Source organism: Phodopus roborovskii, unplaced genomic scaffold (genome assembly GCF_943737965.1).
Source record: "Phodopus roborovskii unplaced genomic scaffold, PHOROB, whole genome shotgun sequence".
Classification (NCBI taxonomy): Eukaryota; Metazoa; Chordata; class Mammalia; order Rodentia; family Cricetidae; genus Phodopus; species Phodopus roborovskii.
Genome location: NW_026126480.1, coordinates 57,734,158 through 57,757,287, shown reverse-complemented (window position 1 = coordinate 57,757,287; position 23,130 = coordinate 57,734,158). Strand labels below are relative to the sequence as shown.

The following is a 23,130-nucleotide window of genomic DNA, read 5'->3' as shown; positions in this document are numbered from 1 at the left end:
CCCCCCAAAAAAAACAAGAGAGAGAGATTGCCTTGAGTCTTAGAAGAAACTTTGGACTTTCAAAACACTGTGCTGAGTCTGTGTAAACCTATAGGGACTGTTGAAGTTGGATTAAGTGTATTTTCATTATGATATGGCTTCAATCCTATGAGAATTAGGGAGTGGCACATGATGGTTTGAATGAGAGTGGCCAACAGAAGCCTCCAATGCCTCTTATCCTCAGTTATGAGTTGACAGTCGTTAATACCACTGCAAAAGATGTTTCTCTGCCTATAGCAGCCAGTGTGGATCAGGGACTTCCACATAGTTTCTGGCAGCAGCACAGACCATGGACGTCAACATGGCCTCTGGTGGGAGCAGGAACCATGGAAGTCTCTTGGAGAAGACCCAATCCAGAAGACGAATCATTCATCTCAGACATCTTGCTTTTGCTCAGAGTTGGGATAACCGTGTGGCTGGACAGCAGTGTCTGGGGCAGGACCCTTGAGAGCTTCAGGCTGTTGTACACACACCCCCCCCAGTGCTTGGCACCCCACTGGTACCCTAGGCATGACCCTTGTGTTTGCAGCCCAGAGACAGTGGTATTATGCTCTTATTCCCCCAGCAGGGAGAGTGGTTCCATGGTGTTTGGGGGCTGAGTTTTGGCACAGGCCCAGCAGGCTGCTACAGGTTGAGTTAGGCCCATGGTGGCCCTCACCTCCCAGGGGCCTACGGACTGGCCTTACTTGGCAACAACATTCTCCTTTGTCCGCAGCAGCCACGCTCTCATACCTGTCACCACCACATCTCTCAGGTCCCACATCTTAATAACATCACCTTGAGGGTTAAAGTCCAACATAGGAATTTTGGTGGAATGCAAACATTTAAAGCATAACAATCTATTTTTTATAAAAGTTCTGAAGTGGAAAAAACCCTTATCATGTATCAACCACAGAGTACACTAGTAAGATATATGTATGTATGTATGTATGTATGTATGTATGTATATATAGTAAGTATATATAGTAAGATGTATGTATGTATGTATATATAATTGAAAAGCAATGAAAAAGAATAAACTATTTCTTCAGTGACCTAGAGAGATGGTTCATTCATGCTGTACAAGCATGAGGGTCTAAGTTTGGCTCTCCAGCATCCATGTAAAAACCAAGGATGGGGGAATGCGCCTATAATTGCAATGCTGAGGAGGATGAGACTAGCAGATCGCTGGAGCTCATTGGCCAGTCAGTGGAGTCAAATGGGTGAGTTCAGGGTTCAGTAAAAGACACTGTCCCAAAAGTAAGGTAGAACTGTGAATGGTGATGCACATCTTTAATCCCAGGACCCAGGAAGCAGCACAGTTCTATGAGTTTGAGGCTTGCCCATGTAGTGAGGGTCAGGCCAACCAAGACTGCACATGAGACCCTGTTTAAAAATAAAGAAATGTTGGGGAGAGATTGAGAAAGATATCTGACTTTGCTATTTGGCCTTCACACACACAACTCCTACACACATGCAACTGCAAAACTATTGATCTTTATGAAAACCAAATTCATGGATGTGCTTCATAGAAATAAAATTTGAGCATAATTAAGCAGATATGGAAGCATACTGTATTAGTGTGTGTGTGCAGTATTAGAATGCCTTGCAGACTGTGTGTGGTCCAGCTAGTATAGCAATGGCTATTTACCAATGGAAGGTGCAAGCATCCAGTAGTTGCTCAGTCCACAAGGCTAGATGTCTCAGATGGTCTTCAGTATACACAGAATCTGAAAGAAGTAGACTCTAATGCCAGTGTAGGAATGGACTTGCTAGCAAGAACGAGAGCAAGCAGGCAAAGAGAGCAAGCTTCCTTCTTCTATGTAGTTTATAGGCTGTGAGCAGAAGATGTGGTCCAGATTAAAGGTGTGTCTTCCCACCTCAGAAGATTCAGAATACAAGTGGGTCTTCCCACTTCAAATGATTTAAGAAAAAAATTCCTTGCCAGATGGTGGTAGCACATTCCTCTAATCCTAGCACTTGGGAGTCAGAAGCAGGCAGATCTCCATGAGTTTGGGGCCAGCCTGATCTGCAGAGCAAGTTCCAGGACAGCCAAGACTACTCTGAGAAATCTTGTTTTAAAAAAACAAACGAATGAAAGGAAGGCAGGTTCCTCAAAACAAAACAAAACCTGGGCAGTGGTGGTACATGTCTTTAACCCCAGCATTTGGGAGGCAGAGGCAAGTGAATCTCTGAGTTTGAGGCCAGCCTAGTCTACATAGCATGTTCCTGGACAACCAGGGCTACACAGAGAATCCTTATCTCATAAAACCAAAAAACTCTTTTTTTCCTTCATCCACTGAAGATCCTATCATCATCATAGGCCACCACTCCACCCAGTATTACCAATATTGTAAGAACAAGCTGTACTTAAAGTGTTGCTTTTGCTGAGGCATCCCTGATGCCAAGATTTGCATATTTGCTTTGGGACAGAAGAAGGAAAAAGTTGGTGAATTCCACTTTGTGGCCACACGGTGTCAGATGAATATGAGCAACTCTCTTCCAAAGCCCTGGAGGTTGCTGGTATTTGTGCCAACAAATACATGGTAAAGAGTGTGGCAAGGATGGCTTTTATATTTCACTGAGGCCCCACCATTTTCATGTCATCCAAATCAACAAGGTGTTGTCCTGTGCTGAAGCTGACAGGTTCCAGACAAGTATGTGTGGCATCTTTGGGAAGCCCCAGGTCACAATGGCCAGGGTTCACAATGTTCGGGTCATCGTGTCCTTCTGACCAGGCTGTAGAATTAGGAACATGATTGAGGCTCAAGTTCTCTGGCTGCCAGAGCATCCACATTTCAAAGACAGCACCAAGCTTAATGCAGATAAGACATGGTTGCTGAGAAGTGGCTCATCCCTGCTGGCTATGGGGTCAAATATGTCCCGAATCGCAGTCCCTTGGACAAGTGGTGGTCCCTGCGTTCCTGAGGTTTCCACATGTTCTCCTGAACCTTACCAAGTCATGTTCAGTAATAAATATCACATCCAGTCTGAAAGAAAAAAAAAAGAAAGAAAGAAAGAAAGACCAAAAGGGAAAGAATCCCTCATAGATGTGCCCAGCCATTTAGGTTTTAGTTAATTCCAGATGTAGCCAAGTTGACAACCAAGAATAGACATCACAAATACCTACTGCATTATTGCATAAGGAGGAAGTTTTATGACAGACAAAACCTGTCTACAGAAGTCCAAATAATGGGTACGTCTAGGGAGGCAAATTCAAACTTTGAAGGACACAAGGAACTGGAACTGAGTCTTACTTGTTTGTGGCAGTAGGGGAGTACATACCCAGGAATTTGTCAAGGCACAGACTTTACTGTGTTTGAGTCATATCCAAGAAAAAAAATGGAGTCTATATTTTAAAGGCAATGGGAAACCACAGCTGGGGTTTAAGCAGTGACTTGACATAATGTGATGTTCATTTATAAAAGGTCACTCAGCTGGGTGAAAAGTGGATGAGAGGTGAGAGCCACTGCAGTTGCTCTTAAGGCAGCCAAAGGCACCCTGTTGAGAGAAACTGATAAAAAAAATTGGCAGAAATGGATCCTTCAAGGATATTGAAGGGAGCTAGAGAGATGGCTTGGTGGGTAAGGGTGCTTGCTGCCAAATCTGATGAGTTGAGTTCAGTTTTTGAAACTCACATGGTGGAAAGTTAGAACCAATGAGCACAAGGTGTCTTCTGATTTCCACATATACACTGCAGGATGTATGCATGGATATGTAGGTGCATACACACACACACACACACACACACACACACACACACACACACACGCACAGACATGCACATAAAAAAGGAAAAACATTTGGAAGGAAAATAAAGAAGGGATATTTAACAGGTAAATAGATGGGTAGATGATAGATGTGAGAATTAATGGATGGAACAAAGAATACATGGAAGCATAGAAGGAAGGATAGATAAATGGATGAGTGGATGGATAATGGATAGGTTTATGGAAGGAAAAATGATAGATGGATGAGTGTGGGGGGGTGTTGAGGATGCAAAGAAGATGGGTGGGTTTGTGGATGGGTGAATTGGTGGGTAGGTGGGTGGGTGGTTGTGGTGAAGTGATTTATTTGGTGGATGGCAGATGGATAGATGGGTGGGTGAGTGGGATTATGAGTGGGTGAACAGGTAGATGGAAGGACTCCCATAAGTAGCCAGGCTCTCTACTCTGGCTTCTGGTGTCCAGAGAGTACAGATGAATTATACTATCAGTGAGCACACTGACTTTCCCCTGAGACATCTGTGTTTACACTCCCGTCATTCCCCAGTGCCCCAAAGAGAAAAACTAGTTACTACAATGCCCACCAAGGAGCAGACACTTACAAATAGGCTGTCTTAATGAGATGAGAGGATCTCCCAATACTCTGGACATTTGCAGGGAAGGTTCTAGTGATGCCCAAGTGAACAAGGATGAGGTTAGAGTAAAGAAACTTCCTAGACCTTCTCCTGGGAGGCATGGGGTTGCCTGGTCCCTTCTATCATTCCCAGTAGCAAACCACCATCAGAATGGCCTCTTCCATTTCCACCCTTGCTAAGATACTCTCATACAACCGTTGAGGTGCTATTAATAAACTAAGTTAGTTTAGGTCAAAGATGCGGGCGTGTGTGTCCTTCCTGGTGGCAGAGAAGAACTCACCCCTTATATAGGACCTTCCAGCCCTTCTAATGCCAGCTTAGTCATGTGGCCCAGGCCCCACCACTTCCAGTCAGTCAGCCTCTGTGAACTATTCCAGTTATTTAATAGCTGTAAGCCAAGGGAAGACAGAGAGGGCAAAGGTTTGGCAGTGCAAGGACAGCAACTGTTTGCAGAGGCAGGAAGGTCTGAAATCTTAACTAGAGATGCCTGCAATGATCTAGAGATAGTGCTGGCTCCCCAAACTCCAATTCATATGCATTTCCTAGACTTTGCTACTGGCTAATCTCTCTCCCTGAGGGAGTCTGACAGCTCAGCCTCCAGAGCTTTGCTCTCCTCCCCAGGCTGGCTGAGTTTGTGCTATTTGGATAAACAACATTCCCCTCTTGGGATGCCAGCAACAGTGTTATTTACCTGGTGGCAACCGAGCAATTCCTTCCCACCTACTCCCATCTGAGATGCTGGGATACAGGGCAAGGGTGGAAGACCTGGCCCCCGAGAATGGTCAAAGTTCTCACGCCAACTACAGGGATCCAGGGCTGGGTACCACAAAGCCACCATGCCCCAGACCTGTGATTTCATCCAGTAATTCAATACTTACATCCAAGCTAAGATATATTTGTGGTATTTCACTCTGCCTTCAGCCATGAACAGACACTTTATACTTTTAAACCTGGTGTGTTTTGAATTCTCCCAACCCTTTGCAGAAGTCAGGAGTATCTTAGAGGTACTTTCTCCCTTAGGCTGTGTGTGTGTGTGTGTGTGTGTGTGTGTGTGTGTGTGTGTGTGTGTGTGATGTGTAGTGTGTGTATAGTGAGTGAGATCACTCAGTTTCAGGACTCCAAGGTGAAAAATAGGAAAAAACAAACAAACAAAAAAAGAAAAGAAAAAAAGAAAAGAAAGAAAGAAAAAGAAAAAAGAAAAGAAAAGAAAAACAAACCACAGGGGTGATGTCCAGCTCAGGAATTTTGTAGTCACTGGCTGAACCATCCCTGTCTGCAGCTGCTGTGAGAGTCTGGGGCAGGGTACAGTTGTGCCAGCTGTTGGAGACAAATTATACTATGAAATTCAGCCGTGAGTCACATTCCAACACAGGGGAAATGTGCAAAAGTTATACGCTGTCTTTGGGGGTGCCAAAAAAATCATCTTGGTTTTGTCTTGCAAGATGTTCAGCTCGCAGAATGTGGGGCAGACGGAGGAAGGGGGTGGGGAGGACACAAAGGGGAGCAGATCTGTCTCCAGCCGACTTTGCCTGTCACACACCCTCCATGGCTTCTAATAACAACACCCAGCATTTAATCAGCCCCTTTGTGGAAACAGGCGATGTCACACTCGTTAATTAGTTAATCCACACAGCCCCCTGGAAGGAGGAGCCATATTATTATCTCCACTGGGACCCAGAGGGAAACTGAGGCCAGAATGAGGGTTTGGCACAGAGCTCAGGAAGCTCTCAGCTAGGCAGCTGGACCAGGACCAGTCTACAACTTGTCATTGGTTCTGGCATCCTCATTTCGTCCCCCTCAGTTCATCCATTCACTGGCTGAGCTGACTAACTCCAGTGACACCTGGCTGAACCAGGCCAGAAGGTACACTGAGGAAAAGCCATGCATGACATTGAAGCAACACCAGGACAAACCATGGAGAGTATGTGTTCAGAGTAGCCACCCTTCATGGCTCTTCCTTGTCAAGGACTTCAGAAGTAGGGGTAGAGGGCTTAGGGAGATGGCTCATTTGTCCAAGTGCTTGCTTAGCATGCATGTGGGCCTGAGTCTGGATCCCTAGCACTAGTGGAAAAAGCTGGAGAAAATATTATATATGATGTGTATATGTGAGTGTGGGCCATAGTGCACATGTTGAGATCAGAGCACACACACACACACACACACACACACACACACACACACACACACACGGAAGAGGACTCCAGAGACCCTGTGGAGGACCACTGAAAGCCTTGTAAGATAAAGATTTAGGTCAGCCTGTCAGCCTAATGAGGCAGGTACAGAAGGCAAGGAGGGGTAAGGAGTCAGCAGAGGAAGGAAGTCATACACTCCTTCCAGGAGTTCAAAACCAGTTGCAAAAGTAATGCCTGCAGCCTCTACCTGTGTTCCTTGTTTCTGACTCACACTGTTGAATCCTAAGTAATTAGCCAATACCTTTTGTCTGTTTGGGGGTTGGAAATTGTGCCCAGGATCTCATGTATGCTAAGCACAGAACATTCACAGGCTCTGTCTTTTTTAAAGGGGATGATCACAATCAAAAACATTTTTCTTACCGTTCCCTTTCCTCTTTCTCCCAGTTGCCCAATAACAGTTTCTCAAACTTTCACATGCACACAAATCCCCTGAGGGTTTTGTAATCAGGCTAAGATCTTGGGTCTGAGGGTCAGAATTTCTAGTAAGCTTCCCTATGGAGTGTCCATGTCACCTACTCAGCCACAAGAGTTCGAAGGCTATGTTAGTGGCAGTGAATGGACCCTTTAATCCTGCTATGAGATGCCCTACATGGGAATCATTGAAACAGTGATTCCCTGAACAGGACATCACCTTGAGGATCCCCAGTAATATTAGCCTCCCACATTATGAACTGTCAGAACCGGTTTGGCAAGAGTTGCATGAATGGGAAGGATGGTGTGAGTACAACGGTGTGTGCAATTGTGTGGATTCATGTGTGCTGGACAGCTAAGGGGTGAACTGTAGTAAACCATTTTGGGGTGGCCACATAGCCATGTTTCCTCCATTGGGAACGTCTCTGAGGAAGTGGGGGGGGCTGGCATTGCATTTCTGCCTGGCCCTAGGTGAGCCAACACAGTCCACAGCACCAGTATAATTCTTTCTTCCAGGGGTCTGAAACTTTGAAGCAAGAGAGATTACCTCTGGCCGTGTGATTTGAATGAATCATGACAAATTAGAGATAAGGTCCCTGACCTGCAACCAAGGCCTCCCCCAATCCCTGTATCTCCTTAGACATCAGGAATTACTCTTCTTGAATTCCTTGAGGTGCTTGCGTTTGTTCCCACTTCCCATTTTCTTTACCTCAGCCAGAGCTTGCCTTTAAAATAATCGTCGATAGTACCGAATCACCTGGGGAGGGGCTGAACCACTGCAACAAAGGGCAGTCTGTCCTGGAGGCAGGGTTTCACTTTCAGCCTCAACGCCTACCGAGCAAGAGTCAATGGCCCCAATTCCTCTGGATGACTACTGGGCTCAGGAAACATTTTAGAGACTTTTCTGTGTTAACTCCCCTTTAGACCTCGTGACTTCTCTGTTGGACCTTTGAGACCTGGCTTGCCACATCATCATGACCTCTAGATCCACTGATACGACCCTCTGTGCAGCTGTAGCTCTCAGCTTAGCCCCCACGTAGAACATTGGTTCTCTCATGAGCCTCCCGCAGCGACCTGAGATCCTTAAGGGCAGGCCAACACCCACCCACTCCTCAGACTCAACCCAGTACACCAGTATAGCTGTGCCCCTGCTAAAAAGCAGCTTTCAGGAAGGCGTGTTGAGCGACTTGCAGCGTGAATGAATGGGCGTGTGTGAAGGAGAACAGGAGAGGCGATTTCCTCCATTTACCAGAAAATCAAAATTGATCAAACTCCCCTTTAGCTGTCAGGCACAATGCTGGGCGTTGAGGAAGGTGGGAGTGAGGGTAGAGGGGAGGACATAGATAAAGACGTCCCAACTCTTCAACATGCTACTAGGTCCCTTGAAGGAGGTGGAACCCATCTCTCTCCTTTCCTCCCCCCAAACGAACCAGTTCTTCGGTGATCCTACTTGCTATTTTTCCTCTCCCACGCTAAACCCTGTCACGCGGGGCATAAAGGAGGGGGAACCCAAGCAGCCACCGTGCCCCTGTGCAGTGCCCAGGGCCCAACCCCTCTCCTCTGCCTACGGAGCCCCCGTGGAGGCCTCAGCCCCGCGCCCACCGCCCCCACGCGCGGGGAGCCGGGTTCCCGCAAAGGCTCCGCCAGCTTCAGCTTGAGAGCCGCTCCCCTCCCTGGCACTAGGGGGCGCTGCCACCCCACGACCGTCGCCATGGTCACCGCTGGCGGCGGAGTGGGGTTTACGTAAAGGACGCAGCGTCCCCCGGGGGGCGGAGGCGGCCTTCGCGCCGGCGCCGGCGCCCTGCGGAAGCAGCGTTAGTGAATAGGGGCCTTGGGGAGCCCAGGATGGAGGTGGCGGTCGCAGCGGCCGCGGCGGGCCGAGCCCTGCGGCGGGCGGGAGGTAAGGGGGCCCGGGCCAAGACCCGGGCGCGGACGCGGTGCGAGCTGCGCGGCGGGCTGGGCAATGTCCACTGCGCGTGGTGGCCGGTCCGACGGGTCCGCGGGCGGAGGTGCGGCTGCCACGCGCGCCTGTGGCAGGTGTGAGGTCCGCGGAGCCCCGGGCCACCGGCGTGGGGATGATGACACGCGTGGCACAGGCGTGGGCAACGTGGATTCAGCACGGGCAGTGTGATTTTTCCCGGCGAGGGTGTCAGAAGATTCACCCCCGCCTTGGTGTGGTGGTGGCCGCCCAGGTGTGAGAAGGGTGCACCCTCTGCACGCAGCTGGTGCCGGGTGGGTGGCCAGCTGGTGCTGGGCCATGATGGTGCGGTGGGCATGGGTGTGAGGAAGTGCTGCCATTGCTTGGATGTTGGGATGGTTCTGGCCTTGACTTGACATGTTTTGGAGGGGTGATCCTGGGGGCTTGAAGAATCAGTGTCCTGAGCATGACTAGTGGCTCTGGCCCAGCTGTGAGAAATGGCCTTGGCTAAGCGCAGTGCCCTGGAATGACTGGCACTGCGAGGGGAGACTCGGTGGCCCTCAGACCCTGGTACATAGGAGGGTAAATACCCACCTTTACAGGGAGATCAGGAGGGGCAATGCCTCTGTTATGGGGCTCAGCTTTAATGCCTGTTGGGTGTGCTGGCCTGGGAGCAGAAGGCTGGAAGAAGGTTGGTGTTCTTTATAATGGACAAGAACAAGAGACACCATGAGATTCGTTTACCATAAGATTCTTGATTGCTGCCCTAGGTAGAGCTCTGCCTGGTTATGAACCTGTGCCCGGCTCATGATTCCTTCCCACTTTGGGGAAGATGGGAGGGATAGACCCTTCTCACTGGTGGTCCTTGTTTCCGACTATGAGAATCAGCAAGGTGCAGAGAAGTGGCTCATGTCTGTAGGTCAGGGGGCCATGTGGCTCACCATCTATCTTGTCATTCCTGGGCCCTTTCTCTTCATTGAGTTGATGGGGCTGCTACTGGGTTTCTGGGAGTTGTCTCTTTGGGGTCCATAGGACCTTTTGAGGGTTGTGTGGATGGTGATTCTGTGGCTACTAGGAATGTTCCGGGATTGCATCTGTCCTCCTTAGTCTTCTGAGAAGCTTTGGGGAGAGTCTCCCTTCCTCCCTTCCTCCTTCCCTCCCTCCCTCCCGCCCTTCTTCCCTCCCTCCCAGTGCCACAAGCTATTTCACAGAGTTTGCAGCCCCCTAGAGAAGTCTTGGGATGTTGGAGAAGACTTCAGGATGTTATGGGTTTCTTAAGGGAAGGCATGGGGGAAGCAAAGAGTTGAGCTTTTCTTGGGGAGGGTGTTTCTTTGCCAACATGGGTACTTGGAGAAGCCTCCCTTGTCTACAGGAATTGAGCTAAGTTCCCTAAAGCTGAAGTATCCTATGGTTCATTGTGTTTAGAGCCAGATGACTCGAATTCCAGTCTTGGCTGTGTGACCTTGAGCAGGTGTGGTTACTTCCAAGAACCACTTCACCCTGTGGCCCAAGTGGTCACAGAGAAAATGAGAGGAGATGTGTGGACATGGAGACTTCTGTAAGCAGTGAAAGGCAAGACCAGGGTGGTCAGAAATGGAGGCATGGAATGTGATTGGAGAGGAAGGGAGCCGAAGGCCGAGGGCTTGTCATAGGGAATTAGAGACCCAGAGTATACATGCTCCTGGTGGGGTGTGGGGGGGGTCTGTTGACACTGAGTCAGTGCTGAGCTGGAACCAGGCCCCAGGTCTCCTGATGATGGTTCTGGTTTTGGACATGGCCATGACAGTTTTGGAGTTCTGCAGGAGTGGCCCAAATGGGCAGAAGCCCTTTGCTTGGGTGCAGACACACCTCATTATCTGGGAAGGTCTGGGAGGTGCCTGTGGCTGACAGATCTAGGGTACCTGTGTGGGAGGGAGACTTGGAAAGTGTGTTTTCTCTTGAGAATTTCCCTTGTTTCTGAGAATGGGAGTGGGGAGCAGTATGTCAGCACTCTGGAGGCCATGGCCTAAAGAAAATTATTTGGGTCAGGGTGCCTTCTAAGTGGGCTCAGGGCAGGTGGTCCTGTGGGAGAGGTTGAAGCTGTGTGGCAAGGGGATGGGGGATGCCCTAGACACATGGAGGAGGAAAAGACTCCATGAGCATCCTTAAGGAGTACTCCAAGGCTGGATAAATACGATGAGAAGTCCCAAGACTTCTATCCTGATACAATTCCACTTCTGGCTGAACATCCCTTACAGGTGTGGAAGGTGAGGGAGGCTGTGAATTGCTTTGTTTTTGACCTTTTTTCTCTGTCATCCCTGTGAGTGTCTTCCATGGCCAACAATTAATTGCAAAAGCTTGTTCCCTGAGGCACAAAGTTTTTTGCCTCATGTCCAGGCTGCAGTGTTAAACCATAGATAAAAGTTGTGGTGAGCTGACTTTTCCATGCTGGGGGAATTCACTCTGTCCCAATAACTTCCACTTAGACTGATGTGATGTTTTCTTGGCAGTTCCCAGGTTGGCATGAGGGGCGTCCTAGGCCATCAGCATGCTCCCTGCAGTGCCTCTCTACCTCCTAGGAGGAAGTGCTTGGCACTTCACCTCCTGCCTGGAAAGCACTCTGTAGAACAGATCCATTAAGGAGGAAGCCTTCAGTCTCTCTGTTGTGAATATTCAACCCTTAGGTCCCCTCATCTCACCCTCCACACCTCCGCCTGTGTGTTCTGACTGTGGCTCAGCCTTATGGTGTGGGGCCCCAGGGCCCTTTCCAGCCACCCCTTGCCATCTGCTTGGGATCCTGGGATGCTGCACAGTGGAGCTGGGCAGCAGGTGGGGTTTATCAGAAGATGTTGAGAGGAGGAGTTGGCCTCTGTTCCCCCAAAGCAGAGCTGAGCTGTCTGTGCTGTCCCTAGTGTTTGGGGACAGTAAGGAGCTTAGCAAGGTAACCAGCTTGGTCATTGTGCAGAGAAACTGACTTTTGACAGACCCAGCAGAGGCAGACATCGAGGGCAAGCCACCCTTTGGTGCTGAGGTTGTTTTCAACTCTAGTCTTCAGCTTTACTCCCATTTTCTTTGTCCGTGTTTCTCTGAAAGTTGCTTTACTCAGCTCCTGGCATCCTTTCCTTCCTTGGCTGCTCTGTAAGTCACAATGCCCAGCTGCTCTGCTTGAGGGGTGCCAGGGAATCCAGCATTCTGACCAGAGGTTATCGACCAGAGGCGAGCCTGCTGCAGCTAAAGGTGTGGCCCGTTGCTGGAAGCCACTCTGCCCCTCATCTTCTCTCTCTTTCCAGGATAGAGAAGAGGGGTGAGGTGGGGCTTCTATGTTCATCACCTGTTGGGCCAGCGCTCCATCTGGGTTCAGTTTCTCAGCAGAATAGCTTAATATTACACTCCAGCAGACTGGGCAACTCACGCTTGGGGAAGTATCAATGAGTGTGTGGTCAGGGGAAGATAAATCTTTCAGAACCGCGGAGTCCAGGACATCTGAGGATGTGGTTACCAGCGGGCAGGGCTGAAAATGTTTATCTTGATTCTCTTTTTCCTCACTGATACCTCTTTGAGCTGGGTTGAATGGGGACATGTCTGCGTGTGCATGGCTTTCCAAGACAGGGAGCTGACTTTTGGTGGGGACCACATTGCTGCTTAGGAGCCCAGGAGAGCTGATGTGGTGGGGACCAATGTAGCTACGGGTGACCGTGTGGGTTTCATGAGGTGTTTAGCAGGTTGTGGTTGAGGAAAGCAGGGCAGGGCCGTTTCCACCACAGGGCTGCTCAGAGAGTATGCATGTGTGGAGCCACGTGTGCCTGCAAGTGTGTCTGTGGGAAGTGAGGGCTGAGAGGGTGTGAGCGGCTGGTGGCGTGGGAATTTGTGGGCTCTGGTGTCTGGCTGGCCTGGTGTTAGTGGGTGTGTGGAGCGGGGCTTTTCGGCAGGAGGGAACAGTGGAATGTGGCGGGGAAGCCTTCTCCATTGGGTGCCCTTCTGCCTTCTCAGATTCTTTAGGAAGGGCTCTCAAAATCCTACATGTACCTGGGAGTTTGGGAGGTGACTCACACCTGCCTCTCACCTCTTTCCTCCAGCACCTGGAAGTCCAGTGGGGACAGTCCCAATAGTATAGCCTGAGGATACTGTGACTCTAGATGCTGAGGCAGACAGATCTAGATTTCAGTATTGGTACTTTTCCACACCTCAGTTTCCTTATCTGTAAGACAGGGAGAGCGAACCTCTCGCTAAGCAGGACCGTAAGACTCTCATGCCAGTGGAGCAGAGATCAAGACAGAGCTGTGGAGCTTTCACACCATCAGGACTTTGCTCTCTAGTTAGAATCTGTTCCACCAAAAAGCATGACATCCTGATCTGAATAGATTAGACCCAGGAAGGGATAACAGGTTTCAATACCTGATAGGAGATGGCAGGGCCATCCTGCCCTGGGGCCTCTCAGTAGCATCACCTCTAGGCTGCCTGTATCTGTTGGATGTAGGGGTATTACTTCTTTGAGAACTGGCTGCGGGTTGGGGTCAAAAAGGGTCATGAAGACAAGTAGGGCACAGTGCAGAGAAAGGTACAGATTCTGCCCTCAAGGGGTTCAGATTTCCTGAAGTGGTGCTTCAGGGGGTTAAATGAGGGGAAGTAATTTGAATGCTGTGATTAAAAGAGATTTGAATGGTCTTGGCTCTTAACCCAGGCCTTTAGGACCCGCGGGAGCATAGACCACAGTAGTGGATGTGGCTGGGAGGCCAGCACGGTACACAAGCCAGACGCAACTAAAAGCAATGAAAGCCATGACTGGAAAGGTAGGGAAGGGCTAGGTCCCCAGGACCACGAGGGTAGGGCCAGAGGTTGGATTTCCATGTATATAAAACATGGCTGTCACTGAAATGTCCTGGGTAAGGATGTGGAGCCTGGGGTCACTACCCTGGAAGAGGCATCTGGAACGGTACCAGGGCTACTGGTGGACAAGAACATGGAAGGCTCAGAGTGGAAAGCTGAGGCTCCCCTGAGAAGCTAAGAGCATATTTGAAGTTGATGGAATACAGAGGGGAGGTGGAAGCCACAAGAGCTATGGGTTTGGTCTCCAGGAGATGGGCTTGAGGGAGGGACAGAAGGCAGGCAGAGGACTAGTGCGGGCCTAGAGTCTCTTTCCCTTATGACTTTGGGACAGTGGGTCTCAGCAGGGTGGCACCAGGCCAGAGTGTAATCTGGAAGCTTTCAAGGATCCCCATGAGGTTGTTGACACTGTCCTCAAGGTTGCCCTTGTCTCCAAGGCCCACGGAGGGCTTCTGCTATTTCTAGCACTTACTTCTAGGCATTTTTAAAAAATAATTTTCTCACCAAATTACCCCTTGAAATTTCGCCTGCCTGAGTTCAGCCCAGGAGGTTACTATTCTGGGAAGTTTCATCAAAACCCTTTCAGTGTTGGAGAGTTCTCCAGGCTGGGGGCTGGGTGGGAGGAGAACAGGGCTTGTCTGCACTTGTGGTTTGGGGGCTGTTTCTGAGAGGCATCCCCTCACCTGGAAATCTTCCTGGCCATGGAGCTGCTATGTCTCTTTGGGGCGTGGGGAAAGTAGCCTTGGCTGTGGAAGCTGAGGTAGGAGTCCCGTGCTAATTCTTCCCCAGTAGGCTCTTGTCACGGTCTCTCATGGAGCCATTTAATTAATTTATGATTGATGTTCCTGGACTCACTTGTGGTTAATTCATTATTGATGTTCCTTCATTATACACCCTGCACATCCCCTGCGTAGCTGGGATGGGCCTATCGGATGGGCCATGTCAGGGGTGGGATGCGTGAACTGTAATTTTATTCCTCTGGGGACAGGGCCTCCACTTCACTTTTTCCAGTCCTAGAGGATCCCAGTGTATGTGTGCAGGGGGCCTTTGCTATGCCCCTAAACAGCAGTAAGGAGTTGAGTGAGGTGCTATGCAGCTGGAATCCCAGCATTCAGGAGGCAGAGGCAGGAGGCTGGTCTACATGACAAGACTTAGTGTAGGTGGGGTTATGAAGATAGATCCCACCTCAAAGCAACAACATCAGTAGTAACAATAGCAATATCTTTAATCTTGTGAATGCCACCTTGAGAAATAGACGATCTTGTTTATTACTTAAAAGGTATCCCTTTTATTCCTCCATCCCAGTAAGCTCCGTCTTACTAAAGGCTTGAAGAGGTTGAGTCCTGTGCTCAGGGACACTCAAGCAGCCAGGTCAGGAACCAGGGTTTGGACAGGTTGAGTTTATTGTCAGGTCCAGGGCCAGTCCTGTCTCTCTTCCAGGCGCCACACAAGCCTCTCCCTACAGGAAGCCTTTCTTCATGCTCTGCTGAACTATACTCTGTATAGACAGCCCTAAGAGTGTATGGCTCCCTTTGCTCACTCTTGCTTCCTGAAGAGTAAGGAATGAGGTGCCAGCACCACGCTAAGCATTCCCTGTTCCTTAGTTCATTTCATCCTCAGTACCCCAGGGGCAGGTGACATGAACCCTTTTTATAGATGATGTTTAGAAACTTGCTAAAGATCATTCAGCTGCTGCATTTGAGGGTGTTTAAGTCTCCTTGGGACTCACCCGCCCCATCAGTCAACTATGCTGTGTTTGTCAAATAGCACACCCCTATGTCCTGTCTAACCTGTGTCAGGCCCCTCTGCTGTGAGGACCAGGAGTGCCCATTTCCATGGGGGTAGTACTTTTGTAGACATGAAGGGTATTGAATTGGGCCTGCATTCTGTTCCTCTCTGCTGGGCATCTATGCATAAGTTACTTGTCAGTTCTGAGCTTCAGTTTCCCTGTTTTTAGGCCAGCAGTAAGGATATTCATCCTGGCTGCCCTATGTTTAAAGGTGATGCTGGGTGGGAAGGGACCTTGGGAAGACAATGTGCTGAACAAAGGTTAGGATTGCCTGTGAGGTCCCTGGCATGCAGACCAATAGTGCTTACAGCTGGACATACAAACCTACCCTCTAAGCACCCGGGCAGGCTTTGAGAGAATCCTGTGGCTTGCCAGCTGCCAGGAACTTCAGAACCCTGTGGTGCCAGGAAAGCACCAGGAGGTCCTGAGAGAGTCATTGGTCCTGGCCTAGGTTTGCTGCTTGTCTGAGAAGTACCTGGGCCCAGGTTGTATGAGTGTAGAGGACTCTCCAGGATTCCAGGCCCTTCATTTCCATGTGTATCCTAACTAGGTCAATTCAGGCTGGGTCTAGTAAGGAAGAGAGATAGTTTGCCAAGCAGCCACCTAGATTTCTTCCACCCTACCCCCTAAAATATGCAGAAGCCTGGGAAAGAGGTGAGCCTTGCATCCCGGAAGTAGGGCACCACCAGACTCTCCATGGCAGGATTCCCAGGGCATCAGCTAGGAATCCTCTGCTTTCTCATCAGCTCTCCCCAGAGCCCATCAGCTTAGCGCCTGGCAGGGGCTCTGTCAGGAAGGCCACAGGGTTCTGCATGGTTCAGCATTGGTCTTCCCAGGGCCCCAGAACAGAGGATAGAGCAGAGGACTGATTCGTGGGTGGGGGCAAGGCAGGCCTGGCACTGCTTGCTGGAAATCTGTGGCCATGCTGCTGTTAGGTGACGATTCGTTTCACTTCCCAAGTTTCCGCCTTCTGAATGCTGGGATTACATCAGGCTCCCCTGGCACGCCCTGTAGCCTACTCCCACTTCTCAGAGCTCTTCCACTGTCCTGGGACAGCTGCCCTGCTGCAATTTCACTGCAGGCAACAGAATGGTAGCTGAGGGGACAGTTCCAGCCTTTGCAAGTGCCTGGAACCCCCAGTCCCCTGTCGGTTTCATCTGCTTCAGAGACTGCCTGTCACCCCTGAGTACCTCTGTCTGTCTGCTCTGGTTCAATCGCTCGGCTTATAAGTAACATAGGCCTTCAGACACTGGCTCTTCACTGTAGTATACTGCCACTTGGGCAGGTCATGTGACCTCTTGGTTTCCTCTCCCAAACAGGGGCAAGGGGTTCTGCTGGAATGTGGCACATTGGTATCGAACGACACCCATATAGGGATTTCTGCCCAGAGCCTAGAATGACAGGTTCCCAATGCTGGTTAAGTGTTGTCAGTAACTTTCGTGATCCTTTCTCCCTATTGTTCTGGCACCCAGGGCCAGTGCCAAGACCCCCTTTCTCCCAGTGCTGTGCCTCCTCTGAAGCCAGATGACCCTAACCCTTCCTCAGTGCAAGTCACGCCTCTTGGGCATCCCTCCCTGCCAGCATCTGGACCTCCTCTCTAAGCTGGCACTGTTTTGCTGGTCCCCCTCTGGCGTCTCACTCTGTTCACATCCCAGCCTGCTCTGAAGCTGGTCTTCCCAACCCCCAGCTGCTATTGGTTCCTCTCCTATTTTGGTTTGCTTCCCTCTGGCACCCCTTCCATCCGGCTCTTGCCTTTGTCTAACGTTCCTCCTCTGAGGCCTTTGGGAAAGCCAGTTTCTCTCAGCTCCTGTAAGAAAGCTACGTGCTCCCCCCCCCCGCCCCACCTTTCCCTGCCACCTTGGGGCTGTAGGATGGTGGATGATGGGCCTGCAAACCAGGTTGGGTTCCACAGTATGACCTAGCTGTGACAACCTCTACAGTAGCTCCACAGTGTGGCCTGGCTGTGACAGCCTCTACGATGGCTGGAGAATGAAGTGATCCTAATCTGTGGGTACTACAGCATGCCCCTGGAGGCTTGAAGTCCCAGGCAGAAGTGCCCCCTTGGTTATAAAGATATGAAGGAAAAGGCGAGAAGAACCAAGCAGGCCTGGAAGCACTACCATGGAGACTCCTCCCACTTACTGAGCCCAGAATTCTTCTCAAGGGTCCTTGCAGTTTTGGTCAGGCTGTTGATAAAAAGGTCATTGTCAAGCTGAGCTCCTACTATGTGCTGGATGTCTGTGTGGAACTGGGAGGCATAAGAGGAAAGTCACCAGATTCCTCCTGGTTCTGTGAGTGGCTGACACATGACATTGTAGCTCTAACAGCATCTCCAATATATACTCCCTGGGGTGTCTTTCCAGACCCAGTTCAAAGGACTCCAACCTCGGGGTCACATTTAATGCGGAGCATTGGCAGCTTCTGTGTTGTGGACACTTATCCCCTTTGCACTCAAGACTGTCCCATGGCACCTAGCAGGAGCACTGAGTGTTCCACAACTGAAGAGCGTAGAACTTCAGCTTCCTTAGATTGTCCAGGAAATCTGTTGGAAGCCACATCTCGGCTGCCACTGTCTATCTGACCCTTACTCTCAGGGTGCTGATCCTTCTGGATGCCTTCGACTAACACTGGAGACTTTGTAAGTCAGGGGACAGCATCCTCTTTTTGGATGGCCCATTGCTGAGAAACCGGATCACTTCCACTGCCAGGAAGCCCCAGCTCTGTCCCCCATGTGTTGCTGAGTTGTCATCTGTAGCTGCCTTGTTGCTCAGCTTCCCAGCTCTGTCCTCCTCAGACCCCACACCTCCCTGGCCCTGGCCACGCCTTCCAGGCTCACTCAGGATGGTCCCTCTCACCCCGCATGACCCTGCCAGTGCTGTTGAGCAGTTCCAGATTGTTCTCCCTGCTGTCTGCCTACTATACCATGCAGTTTAATAAACAGGCTAATGGAGGCTCTGGGCACCTCAGGAACCGCCTTCTCTGTTTCTTGGTCCCTTTCGAGAGCCTGCCTCCTTCCTTCCCCAGGTGAGCCCCATTCAGCAGACTTCTGGGAGCGGTAACTAAGCTGGGCGCCCAGCCCACCACCTGCTCAGTACTTTATAAAAGTTTAACCTTAATGGTGTAATGAACTCCCATCATAAAGCAGCTGGAGCAGTGCATCCTGGGATGTATAAATTATAGGAGCCCTCTGAAGTTGTAATTGGAAATGGCAGCAACTGGAATGTTGAAAGGAGCCGGCCTCACTGGGCTGAGCATAGCTATTCTCTACTTCCTTTCAAAAGGCACACAGAACTGGGTCTGGCTGCGAAGAAAGAATGTCCTCAGACCAAACTGAGCTCCTGGTTCCTCCGCCCCAAATCCTACTTCCTGTCCCCAGCTGTGTCTGCAGAGTCTGAAAGCTTTGGAGGCAGGACATCCACCCTGACTCTGAGCTACAGACTGCAGGCACAGTGGGCCAAGAGGAAACAGGGCTCCAGACAGTCAGTGGGGGCCAGCTACAGCTCTGTTGCCCAGGGAGGGCTGTAGAGCCATTGATTTGACTTCCCCTCTGCTGCTGTGACACTGGCTTATAACTGGGCCACAGCCTGAGCTGAGAAGTGGGACTGGAACTCCCTGGGGGAGCAGGGAGTGCTCTGATGTGGGGTTCATGCTGCAGCTTCTGGGTCCTTAACCGAGTCATTTATCCATAACTGAAGTCCCTGCCTAGAGACTGGGCATGATTGGACCTTTGAGAACACTAGGAAGGAAACAGGGTTGTACTCTCTGGCTGCTTGCTTGTCCAGGAGTGGCTATGGTGCTGTTGTGACACTCATATGTCATGTGGGGAGCTTGCTGATATAGACTCTAGCTCAGGCCAGATGAACCAAGATCTGTATTTCTTTTTGTTTTGTTTTGTTTTTGTTTTTCAAGATAGGGTTTCTTTGTGTAGCTTTGGCTGTCCTGGAACTCACTCTGTAGACCAGGCTAGCCTCGAGCTTAGGGAAATCTGCCTGCCTCTGCCTCTCAAGTATGCCACCACTGCCCAGCTACATCTGTATTTCTAATAAGCTGAGTTTCCAACAACAGAGGGCTGTGCATGTACAGTGGTTTGAACGGCAAAGGCAGTGTGTGGCCTTTAGTGAGGGTGATGATTAAGGCGACACTGCCTAGTGCAGCTCAGCACTCCTGCTTGTAGCCCCACTGTGGAATAGGCAAGGGTAGATGGTTACTTGCCCCCCCCATCTGACTTCTTTGAGATGAAATCCAGAATCTAGCAAGGCCCACAGTGGATGTTTAGTTTCTGCATGCTTACATGGCAGCCCTGTTGTGGCTTACTCTCTAAACCAGGGCTCCTCTCAACACATTCTTGGGCCCCACCTTCCACTCACTGATTCAGAATTGCTGCGTGGGGAAGTAGGAGGGGGACAGGAAATTTGCATTTATCCGTCAGCACTGCTATTCGCCTTTGCACATCTCCGGGAATCACTCACTACCCGGGAGCTGTGTGAAGGGCAGAACCCTGGCTCCTCAAACTCCAGAGAGCAGAAACTTCGCCTGTCAGAAAGACAGGATCTGGCGTGGTCCTGTTATCAAAGCCTGGAGCCCAGAGGTCTATTTCCTAGGCTTGCTGTGAGGTTTCCTCACAGCAAAAAGAGGAAATCTGAGGGCCTGGGTGAACAAGCTCCAGAAATTTTGCCATGTGGAGGAGAGGTGATAAAAGACCATCTAACGAGCAGAGTTCACTTTCTCTAGTTCCCTGAAGAGAAATGGCAGATGCAGGGTGGCCCAATGCATTAGTTACTTTTCTCATTGCTTCTTCAAAATACGGACAAAGACATCTCAGGGAAGGAAGAGTTTATTCTGGCTCATCGTTCAAGTCGGTTGGTTGTGTCAGGGAAATCACAGCACCAAAAGCCTGAGGCAGCCGGTCACATGGTATCCAAAGTCAGGAAGCAGAGAGAGAGACAGATGCTGGTGTTCTACTTCCTGTCTCCTTTTTTATTTAGTCTGTGGCTCCAGCCCATGGAATGATGCCACCCACAGTTACAGTGGGTCTTCCTACCTCAGTTAACCCAGTCTCCAAACTCTCACAGGCATGCCCAGAGGTCTGTCTCCTAGGTGATCCTAGATCCTGTCAACAGTAACCATCACACGCTATATTTGGACAGAGAAAACAAAGGACTAGATGGTTGTTCATAGTTAATTTTCCTAGTGGGATTGGGGGCGGCTTCTGGTTCTTTTATTGTTAGTGGTGGTGGTTTCTGTTTTCCATAGAGAACATAATTTCATAGTAAGGAGGAAAATTTGACATAAACATGTTTGGTCCAGGGTCCCTGGAACACAGAAGACTCACCCAGTATGAGACAAGAGGCCTCCTTGGCTTGTGGAAGATTCATCTGCCAGGACTGTGGCACTCTGGCCAAGGTAACCTTGTCCAGTTCCCTCACCTTCTCCAGGTCCTGGTACTCATTGTCCACCGCATTGAACTATTTCTTGCTTCTCTCTGTTTCCGTTTCCTCTGGTAATGGTAAAGACACCTGTCTGCTACACAAGAGGAAGGTGTGGGGAGAGGCAGCCAAAAGTCCCCTCACATAGTATATCAGAATGTGCCACCTAGGAGTCCAAACATAAACCCCAGCATCTAGGCTCAAGAGCAGCATGCGAAGGAAGTAATGGTTGACTAAAGGAGACCTGAGTGACATTTCTGACAGGGCAGAACCCAAAGCTATGTGTCCTTGGCCATGCCAGTGTACTTCCCTGGGTTCTTGTCTGTAGATTGTGAGGATGGAGAGGCCTGAACTCTAACTCTGGCACTTTGTAGCTCTGCTATGGTCTGTAGTGAATTGCTTGTCTTCCCATTCCTCTTCGACTATCTGGTCTTCTGAGCAGATAGTTGCTGAGCTTAGGTTGCTGGAGAAGACTTCTGTCCATTCCAGCTGCCAGGTTTGTGGTTGCTGGCACTTGGTTCCCTCAGTAGACAAGGGCTTGGTCAGGGCTGTCTCTGGTGTCTAGGCCTCCATACCTGTGGCCATAGGGATATGGTGGGTGGTCGGAGACCTAGGGTGCCTGAGTGAACCTGGCCCTGAGGTTGGCCTTTATATCTCGTGGGTGGGGGTCTGCCCTGCCTTCTCTCTTTCCTGGTCTGAGCTGCTTTGTAAGTGCCCCAATGCCTGGCTTTGTGTCTAAGACCTCACCTCCAGCAGCCCAGCAGCCCTGAGACTTAGTGCTTTGAGCTACTATTTTCCATTGAGTGGTTCAGTTTGTGGTGTGTGTGTGTGTGTGTGTGTGTGTGTGTCTGTGTCTGTGTGTGTCTGTGTGTCTGTGCAAGGGGTAGGAGAAAACATAGTGGATGGGTTTCTGAATCCCTCCCACCACCCACTTCCCTGACCCTGAAGTGCAAGAGGCCCAGCATTAGGAAGAACCAAGAAAGGGAAGTCCAGCAGGAGCTGAAGATCATGAAGCCCAGCTAGCAGGGGCTGAAGAAGTCTAAATGGGAGCTTTCCTAGCTGCCTATCACAGCCCACAGTCTATAGACGGGGTCTCTAATATCTGCCCAGACCACAGCCAGCAGGCATGTGATCCCAAGAAGGTGGAGAAGCAGCCCCTGGGTCTGTGTCTTCTCCAGGGTGCATGCCCTAGCCCAGGCCCAGAGGAGCTGCTTTTTCATGCATCCCAGAGGAGGGTGTGGGGAACTAATAATGGAGGTGCTCAGCTCTGGGGCCTCCTGGCAGCAGCGGCAGGAGAGTGGGCCCCCTTGCAAGGTGCATCTGCCATTTGGCCCTGCGGTGGAAGGAGGGGAGGAAATATGAGCCAGACAGGCATCTTCCCTCTTGGATGCCTCTTCTGTCTCCTGACTGAGCACTGACCCCATTCTGAGATATCTTGCACTGTAACTCTGCACTGACTGGCCCACCTTGGGTTTCCTTGTCAATCTGACCAGAGAACTCCTAGAAGTTGGACTGTTGTGGCATCTGCTGAGGTCCTGAAAGTGTGGCCAGTACCTCCTGGTCTGAGAGTTCCCAAGCCATAGCAGAAAGTGATAGAGGTGTGTGTGTGTGTGTGTGTGTGTGTGTGTGTGTGTGTGTACATGTGCGCGCACTCTCACATGCATGCACTCGCAAGTTTGTGAATGTGTAAGTGTGTGGTGGGGGAGAAGGGGTTAGGCAGGATGTTATAGCTGCAAAAAGCAGCAATCTCTTTTGCACTATCAAGCAAGCTGCAGGAGGTAGCCAGTGACCTTCAACACCAACCGGTCTGGTGGGTTTACAGGCCTGGCCATCTTTTCTGTTTCTTCCAGAACAGGACTTCTTGCTGACTCTGCCTGGTTCCCTCCTGGCCTTGTTTTCTTGTTGGCGTTGGCCTCACCTCCTGGAAAGGGGATGGGTGGGCCTCTGGTCTGGGCCTCAGCCCTCCTTCCATTCAGTTTGACAAAGAGGAGGTCCCTCAAGAATGAGGTAGGGTGCCCACCCCATCATCTTCTGGAGCCATACGGGTGCCAAAACCTGGAAAGCAGGGTACTCAGAGGCCAGGATACCTGGCACTGGGCAAGAACCCCAGGGACTCCTCTCTGCTAATGTACCGCGCCTGAGGGGTTAGAGGCTATAGGAGGGCGGCCCTGTGCCCATGCCTACCTTAAGGGATGTCTGCAGTGTGACTTTCT

The 23,130-nt window shown here is 50.4% G+C and overlaps 1 protein-coding gene and 1 pseudogene across 1 annotated transcript in view; both read left to right on the top strand.

Annotated features, from left to right (window-relative positions):
• LOC127227834 (60S ribosomal protein L10-like) overlaps window positions 1-2,946 on the top strand; it is a 72,088-nt pseudogene extending 69,142 nt beyond the window's left edge.
• A 5,787-nt stretch (window positions 2,947-8,733) lies between these two features.
• The window catches only part of Dagla (diacylglycerol lipase alpha), a 56,716-nt gene continuing 42,319 nt past the window's right edge, over window positions 8,734-23,130 (top strand). The window contains exon 1 of the mRNA XM_051193930.1: window positions 8,734-8,881. The gene's annotated coding sequence lies outside the window, so the exon portion shown is untranslated. The remainder of the gene's footprint in view (window positions 8,882-23,130) is intronic.